Below are 8,593 nucleotides of genomic sequence, written 5' to 3' on the forward strand. Positions count from 1 at the left end.
AACCTCTAAAAAAAATAAACCAATACGTAGCTTTTTCACTAATTATGCTCCGTTCACCGCGATGCGTTTTATTTTTTCGTACTGTTTATTACGTTGCGTCTTTTCATCATGTTTCATTGAGCGTTGTTTTTCAGCCTGATTTTTGTTGCCTATTCATTCATCGCGCCTCTCTGGCTTGCCTTGCAATTTTTCCAAACCCTCTATGTAATACCCTCGTTGTGACTGCCTTTAGGGGTTTCTTGAAACAAAAAGAATTGTTTCGATAGAATTGGAATGATCGTTAGTACACGGATTTGTCTGGTCTTCGTGCTTGGAGATTCAGACTTTCTTGGAAAGCTAGTGCCCTTTATCTTTCCAAATTTCCAAACAATCACGTTTTTTAGAACGTCGGAGGGCGATAAAACTCTGCCATTGTCAATTTGTGCACTAATTTGTGCGATAACGGTAGTTTTTAATCGATGCGCATTTAACCAATGCGCAAGCGGCAGCACTAAATCCTACCGCATGCTCCGATGAGGCAATATTTTGTTAAATAAAATCAGTCTCCACAGTCGAAAATACGTTTGAAGACAAACCTATGCACTTCCAATCTGTTTGCTCCATCACAATGGTCGGGGCGCCAACTCCCATGTACAAGGCTTATTACTATAATTTGGCGATCGGAGGCATTTTCCCGGACCTACAATGCAGAAGGTTAGCCGCAACGCATTTAGCATTACGAATATAGCAAGTGCAGTGCAGTATCAAATATTGCAATATACGCAGGATGGATACCAAGACGAAACAAGCCAAGCTTTAACTTGCAACCATGGAGGAATCAAACTGCATGGGAGGGAGCATCACGTCACGCCACCAATCTTGGCAAGCGAGCGCTTCGTGAAGGGATTCCTTTCACGTTTTCCCTTGAGGTCCCGCCCCAACCCGCGACCTCTGAGGCTCATCGTATTGGCCGCAAAATTATTCTTCACGGTAGTTTTTCAACGATGCGCATATGTTCGGCTGCCCTAATTGCAATAATAATAATAATATTTGGGGTTTTACGTGCCAAAACCACTTTCTGATTATGAGGCACGCCGAAGTGGAGGACTCCGGAAATTTTGACCACCTGGGGTTCTTTAACGTGCACCTAAATCTAAGCACACGGGTGTTTTCGCATTTCGCCCCCATCGAAATGCGGCCGCCGTGGCCGGGATTCGATCCCGCGACCTCGTGCTCAGCAGCCCAACACCATAGCCACTGAGCAACCACGGCGGGTGCCCTAATTGCAAAGCTGCAGCACTAAAACCTACCGCATGCTCCGACGAGGCGATCACGTGTTGGCTGATTCTTTTGGCTTCATTGGTTGTTGTGCCATATTTCCCACTAGTTCGTTTCCTTCTCCATGCTTGCAACCAAACGTACACGGAGAAGCTATCACTTTGTCAAACAGTCACACAGGCGTACCCTTATCCGTTTTGCACAAATTTCCCTCTGGGTTACTCTCAGCTAGTAAAGGTGACATAGTAAAGATGCAAGTAAACTGCTGACAAATGGCGTTGAAAAAGCACGTTGGCAGCTTCTTTATAAAGAAGCTGCCGTCGTACTTTCTCAACAAATTCATTTCACGAATGAACGAGCGCGGCCCTCGACTTCATTTCATTTCATTGCATTTCATTGGTAATTTGTTCACCAACACATTTGTCAATGAAATGAACACCAATACATTTGCCTGCATGCTCCAGAAAGTAAATTTTTGAGGGCCATTGGGGTGACAGTGTGGTACTAACAAGCGACAGTGTTACGGAGTCGAACCGAAATCTTTTCGAGTTCGGTTTGGTTCGGTTCTTTTTTAACTCCTGAACGAATATAACAACGGTTCAAATCGGTTTGGAAGATCTTGAACCGGTTGGTTGGGGTACAATCGAGTTAAAAGAAAAAAAAAAGAACACTTGCTTGACCCGGTCAAAGAATACGACATTAGGTTTGATAAATATAGTTCCCTTGGCTACTTTCTGTGTAAAACTTATGTAAACCACGTTTTTATTTTATTTTTTGTCAGGGTTGTGCATGGGAATTACGCTGAAAAGGTTATCACAAAAATGACGCGACATAAGCAGTTTCGTTTAGGGGTCGGAATCCGTACATTCGGTGAGCTTCGTGCCTATGCACCCCACCTCCAAATTTTCTTCTTTGGATTCTTGAAATTGTCCGTACTCGTTGTCCATACAGCACAAAAATAAATACCTAATATACTGTTAACTACCCATGCATTGCATTTTATTTTTATGAACGAAGGCACCTAAAAGGAAGTGCTATATCATAGTAAAACGGGCTGCTCGGCTAGTTTATTCACAGATATATAGACCGAGCGCGAAGGCCGGACAGGACGAGAGAGGCGGAAGAACCAGCGCTCGACTCCCAACTAGGTGCATTTCAGGCGAGTTGCGCGACATACAGCTGCGACGGTGCGCACAAGTGTGCCTTACATGGTGGCGCGTTTAGATGTGAAATGTAAGGTATGAAATGTTGGCCGCCAAACGGGTGATGCGTAGGGCATAAAATGTGGATGTCAACCGGGGATGAAGAGCAATTCATTTTTGAAAAAAAAAATAAAGCGTAGATCAACAGGAGGAAGTAGTTTCTCATTTTTTGTTCTGATGTAGTTTAGACGTTCAGTTAAGGTTAGGTTCGAATAAAAATAACGCCGAGGATTTTTATTCTTCAATTGGCACTTGAGGGCGACGCCACATAAATGGGTCGCGCATTCGGGTAGGGGTGTTTGCATGGTTATTGGAGAAGCATAGGAAACGGTTTGAACAGCCAAAGATGACATGAGTGCATCCGTTCAACAAGTTTTATGATCCGAGTGGTCGTCGGCGTATGCCTATGTTGACACACTTCACGGGAAGGTATTCAACAGCCCATGATTAATAATATTCCGCAGTAGGTGACTGATTGTTGAACCCTCACGACTGCTAATTACGTGTCCTAGGTGCTAAAGCGGTAATTTAAATGACAGTTTTGTTAGTCAAAGAAAGCTTTTATTAACTAGAAAAGGTTCTCACGGTAGTTATGCGATCAGAAAAACTGTAATACTGTGCGATGCGAAACACTGTGGAAAGCACATTTGAAATCAAAATAGATGAGTAGGGCATGTAGCTTATTCTCTTTAATTTCATCGAGTGTCTTACACAGCTCGTGTAAGGCACGGAGCGCACTATTGTCACTGTAGCACCAAATTCTTTGCTAGCGAGTAGGTTATTAACATAATATCGACGGGAATCGGTCGTTGTAAAAGTTTGCACAACAATATTATTCATTATGTTAGCCTGGTATATATTTATATATACTAAGGCCATTGCCGGCCTTAGTCCATGCTTTTTCGCAGGCTAGCATTTCTGTATCCTTCATGCCCCTTGTTAAGTTACTTTGTCCTTGATGCTGCTGCTGCGGCCAAATAGTGAAAATAGTGAACAGTGCCTCCAATGTGCTATGTGCGACTTGCGAAGTACGGCTCACAGAGTCGGGTCTTTTAGTGCGTGCAGTGACGCAATGCTAAAGAACAAGGGGTAGGCGTACGTACTGTCTAGCTTGGCACTGTACGACTTGCCGGCGACAGAAAATTCCAGCGCAGCGACAGAGTGCAAGTGATAATTCTGACCAACAAGAGTTTCGGGTTACGTTAAAGAATTTAAGCCCTAGGCTTGAGCAGTTGCTGCCGCTGCATAAGATAGTTGAAGGAATTGAGGACTCCTTGCAGTTCTGATCGGAGCAGTACAATGAACTGCGACAACGCAGGGACAGAAATGAACAGGAAATCAAGGAACCAAAGCACCGAGCCTCGAGAAATCTCGAGAAAAACGAGAGCGACGTCAGTCAGCCTCAAGCCGAAAGTGACGCCCCTGAATGGATGAGCCTCCACCTTAATCTTGAACTGCACGGAATCAAGCACACGAAAATGGAAAATGTGGTTAAGCTAAATGTGCTAGCCGCGCAGCTTGAGCTTCCAGAGCTAACAGCTAATGACGTATCGCGGTTCACCCTCTGCCTTAAACGAAACAAAAAAGCCCAGGAATAATCTGGCGCTTTGCCAAACAGACTGAAAGGAACCGTTGGTGGCAAAACAGGAAAAATCTATGTAATATGGATCACAAGGTCTCCATAAGCGAAAATGTGACGTAACGGGCAGGTGCTTTATTGCTCGAAACAAAAGAAAAAACTGGGCTAACAGGGTGAAACACAAACATGTGGGGCACAACGACGGTCGCGTCCTTGTGCGTAAAGCCGACGGTGGACAGGTGGTGGTGACGATTTTCACGGCGGGTGATTTATATAGACAAGCTGGGCTAAGGCAGGTGTGTCATTTATATTTAACGTGCCAAAACCACTTTCTGATTATGAGGCACGCCGTAGTGGAGGACTCCGGAAATTTCGACCACCTCGGTTTCTTTGACGTGCACTTAAATCTAAGTACACGGGTGTTTTCGCATTTCGCCCGCATCGAAATGCGGCCGCCGTGTGTGCATGCAAATTATTAAAAAGCACTTGAGTGTAATATTCGCGACAACGGCGTCCCGTATACCATGGTGCGTACGCGAGGAACAAAAAAAAACGCCGACGTAGGCGGAGCTCTCATTTAGACACATAGGCAAGGCAAAACTCTTCTCTCCGGAGGCCAAGATGTACCTATAGTTTCTTTAAAAAATAAATCGACATCGGCCAGCTTGAAGTACAAAAAATACTCTCAGGTCGTGTATAATCTTCCTAACCCCATCGCTTATGAGGGTGACCAGGAAAAATTCCGGCATCTTCTAGCAACGCATTTTTCAAACTCTAGCTAACCTAACGTGTTATTTTGCTTGAGTTTCCCGTTATTATTGTGCAACTGCCACCTTAAATACTGTTTTATTATAGCCAAGTATTGTCTGGCTCGCTCTGAAATTCTATTGGTTATATTTTACTTTGTGAAAATTTCTTGTTCACTGACCTCTCGCGTTCAAAAGCATTCGGTTTCACACCACATTACTGCATGTTAGCGCATTTCTTGCTGTATTTTTTGAATATGTATTCACATATGCATTCTAATTATTGCATAATATTCGAGTGTACTCTCCCCCTTACACAATGCCTCTAGGAGCATGTAAGGCTTCTTTAAATAAATAAATAAATAAATAAATGAATAAATAAATATCATGAAGAATGATTACCCGTAACTAAAGCTAGAGAAGTGTAGGATAACGTGAAAAACTCCAGATGCGGCTTCCTGAGGCTCAATGCGTGCTACATAAAAGTGCTTTTCCAAGCGTGAAAGAAGCCCGCAAATGCACGCATTTTAGGTTTGGATCGGGGGTTATTGAATACTGCGAGACCATTGGCAGACGCGAATTCTGATGACTGTGCGCCCCGCGTATTACCATCAACAAGACGCCAAACTTTGTGTTTCGCATTGACGCCGCCGGCAGTGATTACAAATGAGTGCCCGGTGTGATTGATGCAAACTAGCATTTCGTCGAGTGCAGCATGAGGCGGTCTATAAACTGCGATGATAGGAAATGTGGCGAGCCACAGAACTGTCGCAGAGGTAACAGTCGACCCCCTCTCTGTGACTAATTGACACGAGACACTTCGTCTACTCTCGCCTGCAGCAGAGGCCTGTACGGTCGTAGAATTTCAGTAAAAACGACCTTTGGATGAAGATGTGGTTGAACCGGTTGGGAACGGTTCTTCGAAAAAGTTCCGGTTCTGGTTCATCTCCAAGATGGCGCAAAACATATCTGGTCGGTTCCAGTTCGGCTGAACGGATCAGCTCCGGTTGTAGGTTCAGGTACGGGTCCGCTCAACACCCTCAGTGTGACACTATTATCGCTATTACAGCTAGTATAGAAAATAATGCGGCTTATTTTAGGCAGCATTTTTCAGTGAATGTTACCAATGTTAGAATGTTACCTACTAAAAAGAAAGAAAAGGAACATCCGGACGTCTGAGTCAAGTGAAGAAACAACTAAGGGTGAACCAAATGGGGGAACTGTTGACGGTGGGACGGAAGCAGTCGTCATGGGTATGTAGTGCTAGTCCACCTCAATAAATCACCAGCGAAAGTAGCCAGAGGTCACAATCTATCCTCGTTTCCACATCTTTGCTCAATGATCCGCAAGTTGACAATATTTCACTTGCGCTTAAAATGCGTAAATGCCACTTCGAACGTGTGCCAATTCGAAAAGATACATAAAACCTGAGTGCCGATAAAGGTGCGATAGACAAGGCTCCTTTTAGGGTTGTAAAAGAGCCTCTAACTGGCATAAAAAACAAAAAAAGTAAGGGAAAGGGCAGGAAACAACACCAGCAGGGTTTGGCGAAGGCCAACACGGCATTGGGCGCATTGGAAAAGCATCACAAGACGACAGCCAATATGATCGACTGGAAAGCAGTTAACTGTCCCTGCCAGGCGGGAACATGCTTAAAATAAATTAAACTCTTAGATTTTACGTGCAAATACTACAATATCATTATCAGGCACGCTGTGGTAGGGCATCCCTGATTAATTTTGACGACATGAGGTTTCTTTACCGTGCACGTAAATTTATTGACACGGGTGTCTTTTGCATTTCCCCCGCGTGGAAATGCGGCCGCCGGAGCCACGAATATAATCCCGCGCTGAAAGCTAGCAACGCAGGTTGCCTGTTTTCGCGTTGTTTGTCACTTCGCTGGCGTCAAATAAAATCTGCGTCCTCCGTAGCAACGAACTGCTCGAAAACCAGCATCGTCATGTTATAATGAAGTGGAAGTTTTATGAGCCACCCCGACCGGTCGGCGCCATGTTTCCCGTCGCACTCTATCGCATCCGCGTATTATTGCCTGCTTGTAGCACTGCGCAGCTGTGTAATCACAATGTCACAATGCACGCGTGATGTTATTCACAGTATATGACATCCATAGCGAATGTCATTGCGGTCTTGCGCACCATGTCTATATACACGGGTACACAAAATGACATTCGCAATTGTTGGCGATGGTAATCGGCACCTTGCGCACGATGGGACCCGGTAATCGACATGCATACTTTCAGGTCGCGCTTCGCCCTGCGCAAATCGGTGAGGTGGTCTTCCCACACTGTCAGCAGCGCGCGCGTCTCGTCGTCTGTCCAGTGCGCTTTTCACTTTTCATACTCCGCTGTCGAAGCTGCAGAGTTGGCTTCCGTGGTCGATGGATAGGCTTCAGCGCGGCACCACTTTGAAAACAATAGGAAGAAATAAAAAGAAACAGACGACCGTTTGCAAACATGGCCGACAAGAGGTACTAGCGTCCAGACGGAGACTGGGAACGAGAATATAGCTGCACAAACTACTACAACAATCGTGCTGTACGTCATAAAATTATTAAAACGTTCATAACAGCAATTATGACAACCTTTACTCTGATTACATTTCGCTTTTACTTATCGCTTTCGTAATTTTTTTGCCAAGTCCCCTGTCGTCGAGTTTAAACAAGTCGCGCTTGCATGAGTTCGGGAAACTCATTCTGTGGACAAATTCCATTAGCTCTGAATGTCACTCACTATGCCCCTGCACAAGCAACAAAAATGGCACTAGGACGTATTCTGATTCGCTACGAATGACATTACACATGGCGTGTCACAGGGGTATTACTCCCACACAAAAAGAAAAAAAGAAGGAAGGAAAGAAAGAGGCAAAGAAGGAAAGAAAGAGAAAAAGGTGGAAAGAAAGAATGACAGAAAGAAAGAAAGAAAGAAAGAAAGAAAGAAAGAAAGAAAGAAAGAAAGAAAGAAAGAAAGAAAGAAAGAAAGAAAGAAAGAAAGAAAGAAAGAAAGAAAGAAAGAAAGAAAGAAAGAAAGAAAGAAAGGAAGAAAGAAAGAAAGAAAGAAAGAACTATACAAAAAGAACTGCTCGCTCTCCGGTAATCTAGATTAGATGTAAGCATGAAAAGGCCACCGGCAAAGCAAATTTGTTGCAGGTGGTACTAGCCAGAACCTTAAAATGAATGTAGCGTGCGAAATCTAGATATCTTGAGTAAATCTTTTTGCATTTTAAGGTAAAAATCTCGCAAAACACAGGCGATATTATTATAATGATTATAAGACCCAGACAGACAGACAGACAGACAGACAGACAGACAGACAGACAGACAGACAGACAGACAGACAGACAGACAGACAGACAGACAGACAGACAGAGACAGACACAGACAGACAGACACAGACAGACAGACAGACAGACAGACAGACAGACAGACAGACAGACAGACAGACAGACAGACAGACAGACAGACAGACAGACAGACAGACAGACAGACAGACAGACAGACAGAGACAGACAGACAGACAGACACAGACAGACAGACAGACAGACGGACGGACGGACGGACGGACAGACAGACAGACAGACAGACAGACAGACAGACAGACAGACAGACAGACAGACAGACAGACGGACGGACGGACGGACGGACGGACGGACGGACGGACGGACGGACGGACGGATGGATGGATGGATGGATGGATGGATGGATGGATGGATGGATGGATGGATGGATGGATGGATGGATGGATGGATGGATGGATGGATGGATAAGCAGGCAGGCAGGCCATGGCTCAAAA

Source organism: Dermacentor albipictus, chromosome 6, assembly GCF_038994185.2.
Source record: "Dermacentor albipictus isolate Rhodes 1998 colony chromosome 6, USDA_Dalb.pri_finalv2, whole genome shotgun sequence".
NCBI lineage: Eukaryota > Metazoa > Arthropoda > Arachnida > Ixodida > Ixodidae > Dermacentor > Dermacentor albipictus.